The sequence below is a fragment of the Adelges cooleyi genome, unplaced genomic scaffold, assembly GCF_023614345.1.
Source record: "Adelges cooleyi isolate 19-005CV unplaced genomic scaffold, UGA_ACOO_1.1 ACOO_flye_CR_arks_rails_tigmint_CR_PRNA_108, whole genome shotgun sequence".
In the NCBI taxonomy this organism is placed as follows: domain Eukaryota; kingdom Metazoa; phylum Arthropoda; class Insecta; order Hemiptera; family Adelgidae; genus Adelges; species Adelges cooleyi.
This window is the reverse complement of record NW_026095761.1, coordinates 6145937-6159266: the sequence shown is the minus strand read 5'-3', so window position 1 is coordinate 6159266 and position 13330 is coordinate 6145937. Positions and strand designations below refer to the sequence as shown.

General features: G+C 36.2%; 1 protein-coding gene across 1 annotated transcript in view; it reads right to left on the bottom strand.

The window, feature by feature from the left end:
* LOC126844933 (uncharacterized) overlaps positions 1-11981 on the bottom strand; it is a 62769-nt gene extending 50788 nt beyond the window's left edge. Inside the window, exon 1 of the mRNA XM_050583451.1 lies at positions 11741-11981. The gene's annotated coding sequence lies outside the window, so the exon portion shown is untranslated. The remainder of the gene's footprint in view (positions 1-11740) is intronic.
* Positions 11982-13330: the final 1349 nt, after the last annotated feature.

Here is a 13330-nt window from a genome sequence, read left to right as displayed (position 1 = left end):
GGGGCTTTATATGTGGTGTTTTCGGCTCTTTGGAATTTTATTTTATTTTAAACTCAACGTTACAATATAGTTTCGGCACCAAAACGATAATGAACAAAAACTATATTAACTACATATTTTATTTGTTACAGAAATGTGTCAGCTAGACCTCGTTGTGTCCTAAAACGCACTTATTTCTTTCTTAATAATTTTTTTTTATGATGACGTTTTTTCTACCGTCAATAAAGTTTTCAATGGATAATCTACTAAAATACTCTTACATACTCCATGTACGAAAGTATAAAAGTGTTTATTTAAGAACTGAAGAAAATATAATTTTGTTCCGTGCAAAATCGTCTCAACTTTTAGCAAATTGTATAATACTTATCGTCATTTATATCCAATTACCATTGCTCGGAGGACTGAGGTTACTAACATCAGATTCGTATTTCATTACAAAATAACTAAACCAATATTTGTTTTAACTTAACAATTTCAATCTATACACGCTCAACATTTAACGGTTTAGCCATCATTAACCATTAACTGGAATCCGTCACCGCTCATCATTACTTATACATTCTTTTTATTCTCTTAAATCTGTTGTAATTATGAATTTACCTATATTTAATAATAATTATTAACTTGTATGTATTTTAAATGCACAGATGAAGATTCGTATAATTATTTCTCAACTAGCAAAAACTAAATTACTCGATGATATTACATTATAAACATTACTTTGAAAATACCCCCAAGCTTGACAGTGATAAATGCGGGTTTGCTAAGTATAATTTATCTGACCTATTAGTATAGGAAAATATTTTCTTTCAAAGCATGCATACCCAATGACCAAGTTAAACATTTATAATATATACATATAAAGTTGCTAGGTACTAGAGAAAATTGTAGTGAAGAATTACATAATCAATCATTAAATGGTAATATGTACATGGCGTCTCATATTGTTTTTGTTTTTTCACAATATGTCATAGATGTGAAACTTGTATATTTGCCAAACAGCGTTCGATGCCATTAATAATAGTATCGATAAATTTCCCAATAGTTATGTAAATTAGTTGTCTGTTACATACTAAGAAATGGAAAACAGTTAAGAACGCGATTGAAATAGTGCCACGCAAATAAACTATTATAATCTGAACGTTATTCCACATTAGACCGATGACAACAACAGCTATTTAAGGTGTGTAAGTGCGTTGATCCGGTAAACACAATTAAACATTCCGCCGGCTTGCCGAGTAGAAAGCCATTGAAGATTGCAACAGATATACACGCGGTTTTTTCTCCCGAGATCACTAGAGATTAGTATATAGTTACTCTTCAATAAATTATTGTATTCCATGTGTATAGGTGCGGTGGAAACGTATGCGTGTACGACTGATTTAAATCTGTAACGGGTATATTAATTAATTTTTAATCTATCCCAAACTAATTAAAAAAACAGACGATTTTTAATGATACACTTCATTCGTACTACGCGAAAGTAGTATGACGTGAACTCCGTGATGATACCGCAAAACCAAATTAAAACTCACGGTCGGGTTTAAAAATATAAAGGTAAATATTTTTGGTAAGCTTTCATTAACCTTATTAAACATTTTAAAAACGTAATAGTTATAATTCTTTGTTCATATACGAAACAAATTTAAAAAATAGCCACAGGACCAATATTATTAGCCATAGTATATAAACGTCTCAGTGTTTAAAATCACAAGAGTGATGGTTGTTTCAATCAGGGCAACGGCCTGTATTAGGTATTTACACAAGCATTTTGTTTTTTCATGAATAAAGATATTATTTCATTAATGGAAAGCATTGTAAAGTTGCACGGTCATAATGTATAGTTAATCTGTTATCCTGTTAATCTTCATCGGTCCGTAACAATCGTGGCTATATAATATTTTATATGATATATTTATAATAGACTACGAAACGTTTAAACGTTTAAGTCGACAATTACTTTTGTTGTAAACGAATCTATTACACCTGGTTACATTCTTGAGTTCTTTAGCTTGTTTATAAATTACATAAATTGTAACTTCGAAAAAAATAAAATACCAAATCTTTTAAACGGTATGTCTTCTTCTCCAGACAACCGTTTGCGCTTGGGTTGTACCTAACAAAAACCATAATTATGCTCACAGAACACGTGACTCGGTTTGTAGATTTACAATCGCGTTCGACGTGCATGCGCTTAATCGCCTTAATTTACTAATTTTTTTTATCGGCCTTGTAGTCCCAAGTATAAAAATGTAAGTAAGCGATCCAACGACAAGATAAGAACTATATTTAATACCCGGTAACATATTATTCTAAATGATCTTGATTATCCGTAAAAAAACCACAACTACAACGGTATTGCGGTGCATAGTTTGTGTCCATGAGTTAATAATTACCTAAATAAAAATGTCAAATTTGTAAGGTCACCCTGGCAAATATGACAAAGATTTTTTAAGACTCTCGTCTAGCGACTGGCTACAAATTCAAAATTTTAAATTTGTAATCACAAATACAAAAATAGTACAAGACAATTGCCAATTGTGATAAAAACAAGTAAATACCTAGTTAATGAAAAAAAATAGTAAAAGTAAAACAATACTTTTTACAATTTTCGTTTATCTATAGTGACTTCTACTAAATGTTGGATATGAAACGCGAAGTCACCTTCGTGGTATTTGTATTGGCCTTTGTCAATAGCTTCCTTTATTAGTTTTCTTAGCTATAACCCACTTCCTGTTAGCGGTTTGTAACAGATTCCAGTTCAGGTCAGATGACAAATAGGTATTAGGAAAAGTACTGCAGAGTCCTTTCGGTTGTTTGGTTACCTCTAAGCCCGAGGCATTCAAAATTGTGACACGTGGCGTTACGAATTCTTTCGTATCGCTTGACCCATAAATAATTATTAACCGAATTTGAATTTCTCCGAATTAATCACTATATGTATTTCAAAAAGTGAAAACTGGTCGCAAAAAATGTGTTATTGTCGTTTTAAGTTAGGCGAATCTTCCGTAGCCCGTCTGACCACTTTCACACGACATACCGACGTCTTATATACATGGCCTATGGTCTATGCCAGCACACGTCAAAGATGCATCTGCAAAGATTACCTATAACCATCGAGAGACTGGAACGCAAATACACGTGTGATTCGAGTACAAATTAATTGTAATCTCGACGACGGCCAAGGTCAACCGTTCAATACCGACTTTCCCTCGGGGGTTAAGTTCAACGGGTTACGCCGTCATGTTTTATTTATCTTACACGGCAACGTAACTTTTACTCAGGGATCTCGCGCAAATAAATATGTCTTACAAGGTACGATAACGGTTATAATAATGTTGTTTTATTATTTTATAGCGGGCGTGCGATCACGCAAAGAAAGGAGTCGTCACTTTCACCCCCTCCCCAAACTCGCTTGCTTCTATGAACCACATAGTCAAATCGAATACCTTGTTTCCTATTGCCTGTTGCCCAGAGCCATTTTAAGTATCCATCCGGTATCGAACAAAAATAATACCAATATAGCATCTACCATCTATGCCCATTCGTATATTATTGGATCCTCTTTAATAATAATAATAATAATAATAATACGATGCCTATGACTCGACCATCGGTTACCGATTGACCGTCGCACTTTTCTATACACTGTATAATGTATATTATTACCATACTATGTAAATAAGCAAATCGTTGTCTGCATAATGATTATTATTTGTTATTCTTCAACCCACGAATATATTTTGTTTTCATAGTTTCTTGTGCATCGCCGTCATAAATTTGCCGTAGCGTTTCTTTGCTTACCGCGTACAAACAATACAAACAGTTAGGTATCTAAATCGTTTTCCAGACAATATACCTACTCGAACAGTGTAACGCACTAACCGACCTAATGATGCGATAAAACTTGTGAAATAGATTTGAAAACGTCCAGTGTCTTGTTTTGTGTTGAGCGCTATACTAGTATTAGGTACCATTATTGCCTATAATTAAACGTCGGAATAGCAGGACGAAAAACTGTGTATATGACTCATGAAGTGAGTGTTACGCTCGATAGTATAATAGTGCACACTGCACATATTATTTGAATGTTTAAGGATAAACCTTGGAACGTTGATGACAGTTGTTAGGCGTGTAATTCGACTGTACAATAGAATGATTAAGCGGTTAAATTGAATTAGAACACGGCGTTCGCCAAATGTACTAGTCGGTAGAATTAGGTACTACTAGTACAGGACACTATAGGCGCACGTTGTATACTTACATGGGTATATTAGAGCTTGTCTTTTATAACATTACACCTACCGTAAAGTGCATTGTGTATTATGCAATGACGTGTCACGTGTGATCCTTTTAATTACTTATTCCGGTACTTCGCTACTGAAAACCAGTGTGTATTTCAAGGTCAGGATTGATGATTACATCAATGCATTTACCATTCGAGCGTGAATGCACTTTTCCTGTTGTTCGTCGGCAGATGCGCCGTCAGAAAATTAAAAGCGCGACTGAAGCCTTTCCTCGACATTCTCATCAACGTGAAAAACAATAACAGCCGATTTCGTTTTTGGTAGCAGCACGTTTACGCGACCGCACACAAAACAACCGTGTAAATGTTACCATCCGTGGATTTTAAGGTTATGGCCATGTATAGAAGTCGCATGCGAGTATCGGTCGCCCGTATACGGGCAGACAAGGTAAAATCTGGTGGACACTCTTGGATGACTCACTCTCGCTCGGTGTAAATGCGTCACAATACAGTTTCGTTGTTATTATTTATTTTCGCTTGTTGTTTAAACGCCTTAAGGACTTACCACCCCAGCAATTATTGACCACCTTTTGGATAGAGAAACAAGTATAATATAACTTATAAATTAAAAAAAAGCCTATTAGCATAAATAGTTTTACGCGAAGAGTATGATGTTTAGTCACCCACATTTGAATATTAGGTAATAACATTATGCGTCGTTGTTTGTTGATTAAATAATATTATAAAGGCCGGCTTGGATGTAGCACACTGAATACGCCTGACGTTGACCTCACTGGGTCTGCCCACGGAAATGGAATCTTTATTATTTTATGTTCGTATTTCATAGAATGAAGTTTAATTTTTTTCAAAATACTATAAAAATTCTCGATCCAAGAATGTCGGAACAACAATAAGGTTTCACATCGTCTGTTTAGTACTGTTATGTACTGTCATGTATCTGCCATCCAATAATATCAAAATTGTATTCATAAGATGGGAAGTGTATTATGCAATATTTTGAAAATTTGAGGTTAAAAAAACAAATGTCCTACTCAACAGGAATTCGGATGATAAAATGTCCATTTTTGAGTAGAAGCGTTTGAAAATAATCATATTATCATTTCGTACTCCGACGAATTAGATGCGTATAATGATAATAATAGTGTAGGTAACTGACGGTGGCTCGTTGACCACAACTCTGTGTTTGCATATTTGATTTGGGCTGTGAAGGTCAGTTACACTCAAAAATCGGATATTTTGATTAGCCGTCCTCGGCGTACGGCGCTAATAGCTCAAATACAATAAGGCCCGGCGCATAAAAGCGTATTATGCTAGGTATAATATAGGTAGGAAGCACCGGAATGACCGGAAACAACGTACAGAACAAATAAAAGCAACGGCTGCAACAAGGTCGCTCGCGAGACTTCAATAACAGCCTAGAGCCCACGCCACGGCGGCTATAGACACTTGCCGTTCGTTTGTTATCGCGTTCCGCTATTAATAATTACAATACCTACTGATAACCATTGTCACTTCGTAGCAAACGCAGGATACTTAGGTTACAGCTTCATATTATTATTATTGTGCGACCGTTGGAAATGGCTTATGGTCAACCGTCGGCCCAGCCTCTAGGGATGCCATAATCGTCATTGAGTCAAGGACACGACAATGTATGAGTATGAGCATCTTATGTGTGTGTGTCCAGATTGTTTACACGATAATTACGAATGACGCCCTTTGTTGCGGCATACAAGCCAAATGATCTGATTAAAAAACCGTCTTGGGTTACGATCGGTTGGCAATCGAATGGTCACAATAAGAAGGACAACGTGAAGTGATCGTGAGTCGTGAACCGCCGGCGATGCGTTTGCAATCGGCTATGCACAACTAAAACGTATCATGGTATTATGATTCATAATACCGTCGTAGTTTTGAGAAAAGCGCGAGACTCGAGAATGAGAAAAACTGAGTTGGCTAAGAGATTTGTTAAGTGATTAATGTGCTAAGAGATTTATGTAAACGAAAAAACTCTGAATTTATATATTACAATAATGTAACTTTTGAACTTTCGCAACAATATCACTTTTACAAACATTGTTTGGGTACATTTTAGCACGGTAATGACTTTTTAAATATATATTGTTCGACACCGGTCTTGATAAAAATGTAATTCCGCCATTGATCTATCAGGCTATGCTCTACTCGGACTCGCGGTATCATAAATCTTTATTAATGCTCTTCGTGTAAGTCCATTGAGCTCATCGATTCTACTTTAGTATTGAAGAAATGTACTCTGCGACGGCTCGTGTTCAAAACACCAGGTATGTATACCGGAATTATATCGAAGCCTCACGGACGTTGACGGATTACCGTGCAATTATAATATATACTACCGCCATTGATTGACATCTCGACGGTTTCGATGATTTTTTTTTGCCCCCCAGTTAAAACGCTCATTTTATTCTCGAGTATATTCTTTTTCGATAAATAACAATAATAATATGATGATGAAACGCAAATAAATTCGACTGCACCCAAAACGCCGTGAGAGATGTATGGCCACGGTCGTGTAGGCGCCGCCCGACTCACGCAACTTATGCTCAAACACACATTCAAACATACATAAACACACAGACACACTAGAATATTATAATATAGATGCATAAAATTATAATCACTGGAGAATCGCGAATCGCAATCGCAGCTCGCCTGTAAAATTAGGATACAATAACTATTATCATGATACCCATAGGTAGTGCCAGCGGTGTTTACCGAATGATATTCACGACGTTGTCGTACAATAATAATATAATATAATATTGCACACACGACGATGACGCATATTATGTACGACTCTCCTATTGCGAACGTGATCACACAAGAGTATATTATGCGTTAGTAGTTTTATGTTTATGTGTGTTTGTACTAGTACACGTTTTCTGTACTTATATTTTATGTGTACTCAAGGATCGTCGTGATGTGTCTTTATTTTGCCGGTTACAAAAGCTACGCGGTACACCATCTAAATCTTAGTAGGCGCCGTCCTACTAAGATTTCTTCCAAACGCGTCTCCGACATACAGGGATCTCCACAATAGGGAAATAAGCCGTCTATAAAATCCAGTTGGTGTCGGTTATTTTTGGGCTCTTTACAGCATCAGATTCTTTAATATTCAAAAGAGTTCAACGCAAACGTTTGTATTCTGATTGTCTTAACAAAATCCATTGTCACCTCGTGGCTGTATCAACCCTTACATACATTTGTCTGGTAATTCGCCTTAGTTGCTTTTCCTTATCGTACAATTATTATTATTAATTGCTTCTTTTTGTCAGACAGCGTATACTACTATTTTTTGTATCGCCTTCTCGCATACAGATTGTAATAAGCGCACATAGAGCCCTCTCCTCTATGTGTACTTGGAGCTCTTAGACCCTTTGAACTCTTTGACCTTTTGGCTACGTCTGTTTTTGTAACTACAATTTGTTCATCGTTCCCTAGCTACTCCATTAGTTTCATATGAAGGCTACACAGGCAAGTTCCTGGTAGTTTATTTAATTATTGGTTGTCACTCTTACCAGAGAAGTGCGAATAGTTTTTATATTTTTATGACCTTTTTTCTGTTATTATTGTAACCGCTCGGAATTTAAATTTTGTTTTAAGATATTATGTAGGTAGGTACACCGAATATTATCCAATAATATAATACTTGTGTAGTCAACACACACACAATAAACGTCGGGGGACGTATACAAACACTGTGGTTGATTCGATACGGTTTGTCTCCATACACGGGCAGACAATAGTAGCTGTAACGATCCGAAGAATAGGAAAACGTCTTGGCCATTAAAAGCGAACGCGGAACCGGCAATTCGGCAAAATTAAGGTAAACACACGTCGACGCGATTCTATCCAAACAAAATCCTCGTAAACAAAACCCTCTAAAATAAAAAAAATCAATGACGTTTTAGATTTACTCAGGACAACAATAACACGTCTTGTTCCTCTACACAAGCATTTGTTCTGCGAGTCGTTTATTACGATATTACGTTCTTTGGACGACCACCACACACAGTCGCGATAACATAATTATTACTATTACAACTATATTATACTGTCGGCATAATGGAAACCGGTAGTATAGTAATTGAGACTGTGCGGATTGCGAAAAGTAACAATAAGACCGCGACATTGTGTCCTCCGCACGTACAATATAAGAAGCCGCCCCTGTAATAATCGTAAATGGTTACCTTTGGGTGAGCTAAGATCGCCTCGGGAAACGCCTAAGCCGCCTACGGTTTACGCGGCGAAACAAATAATTATTATGTTCGGTTAACGCCGAGGACGAAGAAATGTACTAATATTTTGCGATTTTCGCAAAAAGGAAAAACCACGCCGAGCATATGACATTCCGTCCAAAGAAGGAGTGCTTAAGTACACACCCGTGCGTTTGAAAATATTATTATCTACCTATATCTCTTTACCGACGCCGTCTCGCAATGATGTCACAATGTAATCACACGTCATGTACCTATCTCTGTATCTGACGGATACGCGATTAGTCATCGCAAACTCACGTTCCAGGCAACAATCTAGCCACCGTGTGTGTATACGAAATTATGCCAGTACACGTTTAAACACTATATTATTAGAATAAGGAAGAAACAAAATATACCCATAAAAATGGGCCTTTGCGGGCTGTCGCTTCATCATACATATAAAAGTATGATTTTCCCATTTTTCCTGAAGATATGCAAAAATTATACACCCAAAATATGATAAACGCTTTAGTCGGACCGCGGCTGCAGCAGATTTCTATTTATCCGAAAGCATACACATAATATTTTAATACATACTTTATATCATAACATGTAGGCACACATATATTGTTTTTTTTTTTTTTTTGCAAGTAGTCTCGTGTGCATAAGCATTAATTTGGCGCGCTACCTACACGCAAAAAATTCATCCGACTCTTGACTAGAATTTGGTTTTTTTATTTTTTTATAAGCCCCCACGTATGTCTGCGAAGCTGCTGCTGCTGTTATTATAGTCGACACCTTATACGCCCAAATGTCTGTATAATATATAGAGACGGGCGTTAGTATATTATTATTATTATTGTATTGTAAACTGCCAGATCTCAAACCATTTATCTTTTAGGTTCGCAGAACGTCGCTTTCATAGAGCGACTCAATTGGCGCATGAATCTCGAAGGCTGCATTCCAGAGACACCGAACTTTGTCTTATAGATAAGAAAACACAACCGTACAATTATAAACACTCGCTGTCGCGATATTATGTTTTATAATAACCCCGTTAATTATTTTGGTAATTATAAAAGAACTAATTCGTTGGGTAAGTGTTGTTAAGTTGTTCTTTGCTTTATATGTTTTTTGAACTGATTAAGGTTGACTTATGCAAAATTGATGTACAAAATAATATTGACAAGCTCTCTGGGACGATTACTTAACCTAATGCGGCAGGTCCTTGTAGGCTAAACGGTCACTGTTTATCATTAAATGATATTATTAAAACTAATATTATGGTTAATATAAGGACACAATAATTCCTTGTTGGAATAACTAAATAAATAATTGGACCAACTAAAATTAAAACATTTAGTTGACCAAGCTAAATATATAGTTGCTTTAACTTAAACTTTAGTTGGACCATTTATGGTTTTTTATCTTATGACTTAACTTGTACAATTTACAGGATAGGCTTTTGTTTTGGTGTACATCAGTTTCGAGTGAATGTCGCCGACATATTTTATATATACCTACCTATTATTCATTTCTATCGTATGATTAACATATACATATTTGTGAATATGTATAGTGCACACGGTTCTATGTATAATTTAATATACTTAGGTACAAAATGACGATTAAAAATGGGTTACCCTGGGCCGGGCCGCAGTGAAACTCAATAACACCGCTGGACTCATAAAACAGCGCTGACCCGTTTCCGAGGCAAGTCCGAGTATGTTTTAAATAATTATACATTTCAGAGTTCATGCATGATTATACTGCAGGCCAACCGATACCAAAGAAAGTGCGGAGAAGACAAAGGACGACAGATAAAGTTTCATCGACATTATCAATGTACATAGATCTTCCCAAAAGGAATGCAGCGAATAATTTCTCTCGGACCGGTTCGGCTGTTTTCCAGGCGATTACACCGTCCGCTCATGAATGAACATAAATCAATACGAGCGAATTACTGGAAGAGAGAATTTCTGCCGGTTGACTTCCGAAATTCCCAATGACGTTGGTATTAAAAAAAGTGATACTCTTGTGCGAGTTTTGCTTTATATTTAATTACAATTCTGTTCTGGTCTGGGTGAGTTACACCCTATATATCTTACCGACACAGTATAATGTTTATTATGTAACGTTAATGATACACCGTCCACATAACTAATTTAAATAAATATGATCGTTCGACGACAGAACGAGAGAGAGCTCAACGCGAGACAGCGTGCGGGTTTGCAAATTATCAGTCAGCTTGTGTGCTCACATAATACATTATTAGGCTGCAAGTTTTCCAGATAAAAGCGACCGAATGATACCTTACAATATTAAGACATGTGATGAAATAGACACCGCACAATACCTAAGCTATGGTGTTATTTTTCAAGCTCTGGCTTTCCGTAGTTTTTACATTGTTTACTACATTTTTTTTTATATTGTATTCTAGACTAGGTTACATACGGCTTTATAATGGTTATACGGTAATCTGTAAAACAGTGGACGGAAAGACTAAAGTAGGCTATTTTAAATAGCCCAATAGGCACGAAGTTAATAAGATCTAACTACAAAGTCCTACAGAAAATAATAAACATTAAACCCTCAAGTTTTTCACTTCTTATTACTATAATATTGCTATTAATTTTGGTTTCGCCACAAACTTTTTATTAATATTACTACTCTATACGCTATAGTTAGTGGAAAAAACAAAAGACATTTTTAAAATAGAATATTAGGATATTTTTTAAATGTTTAAACGAATACGATTTTCATTAATGTTCATTGGATTACTTTTTTAGACTAGTTACAGAATATTTCCTAAAGCAAGCATAACTTTCGATATGACAAACATACAATCACAAAATTATGGGGAACAAGTTTTTAGTGACAGCGTATGACAATATTTAATAAATACCTATACTTAATGGCTGCGCCCGAACCGTTAATAGTTATTATTATAAATATTACAATAGTTTTATAATTACTATGTAAAAATTGTGAAATACGAAAAAACAATAAATTCAAAAATATAATATGGTTGTCCAACCCACTTTTAAATGCCATTTATATCTGACTACTACTAAAAAAATACCATTTTGACACTACGGAAAAGTTTTTCAACGGGACATTGTTAACGAGTGCAGTCATTGTGTCGTTTTTCGATGTTGGCGGTTCTAAGGTGTAGTTTTTTTAAAATTTTTTTTTTTTTGTCAACAATTTATGAAAACCATTTCGTAAGTACACTCACCTTTATGGATCAGCTGACGTGCGCGTACATACAAATTCGGCTGTATTCAAAATGGCCCGCCGATCATTAGCGGCATTTACGGCGCTGTGGTTTTGATTGGATTCTCCGACTTGAACGACAAACAAACAAAAAACACAAAAAAAAAAAAAAACCAATAATCTTTTTGAAGTTCACTCGCGCGAGTACAACAAAATCGCAAACACGGTACGACACTGATCGCGTGCGCCAGATTTTGGAGGGAACGCGTGACTGACGGCAGCCCGCAAGCATCGTCGAAACGTGGGGCCTCCCAGAAAAAACCGTGCCGAGGCGGAGACATCTAGCGGCCAGTTAGCTGTCGTAGGCAAACCGGTCACTCGCTGCCTACGCCAACAAAGTCTCGACTGGCCAAAGGTAGGAATGTAAGAAATCGCATTGGACGACCAATTTTCGGAAGACGTGTCCCCAGACAGTACGCTCTGAATTTCTGTTGTTATTGATCTTGCTTAATCAACTCCGACGTTTATGGAGCCCTTTAATAAAACCACAAAAATAACATTAACGTTTTTTTTTTGTTTTTTCCCAAAGCACCGTCCGCATACGATTCCGGATAATTGGAAGTGCTACACGAGTAAATCGGTCCATAAGAAAAAAGTTATGGTGTCTTCAACACAAAAAAAAAACACATCATTACCAAACAAACATCAAACCAATAATTTCTTAGCTATCCCATAAATTAAGCAAGTTATTTGAACAACTTCTCCTCAAAAGTATTAGGCCAATACTACAAGAGCACCACATCTTACCCAACACTCAGTTTGGATTTCGGGAGAGACACTCAACTATACACCAAGTTCATAGGTTGACCGATACAATAACTTCAGCATTTGAAAACTGAAAATACCGCGCTGGTCTATTTCTCGACGTAACCTAAGCCTTTGATAGGGTGTGGCATGACGGGCTGCTTTGCAAATTAAAAAAAAATATTTCCAGCGCCTCTATATTTAATAATAAAGTCGTACTTATACGAAAGGAAGTTTACGGTAAGACAAGGTTGTGCAAAATCTCCTTAGTACAGAATTCAAGCAGGCGTCCCTCAAGGAAGTGACCCGTCTCCTGACCTTTACAATATTTGTACCGCAGACATACCCTAGAATACTAATACTCTTTTTGCTACAGTCGCTGACGATACAGCAATACTTTTTACTCGTAGTAATATTATTGAAGCAGCCCACCACCTACAAACGCACATTAACGTTATTGAATCTTGATTCAGGAACTGGAAAATAAAAATAAACGCAAATAAACCAAGCCAAGTAACATTCACCCTCCGATCCGAAAAATGCCCAGATATAACATTAAACAATACAGTTATTAATACCCAAAATGAAACTAAGTACCTAGGCATAATTTTGGACAAACTATTGATTTGGGACCTCACCTCACAAAAGGAAAAAAAGCCAACAGCAGACTTCATCTCTTTCGTCCACTACTCAAAACAAAAATACTTATTTATCAATCAATAATCAGGCCAGTCTGGTCATATGGCATCCAGATATGAGGACCAGCTAGACCATTTAACATTCGACCAATACAAGCCTTTCAAAATAT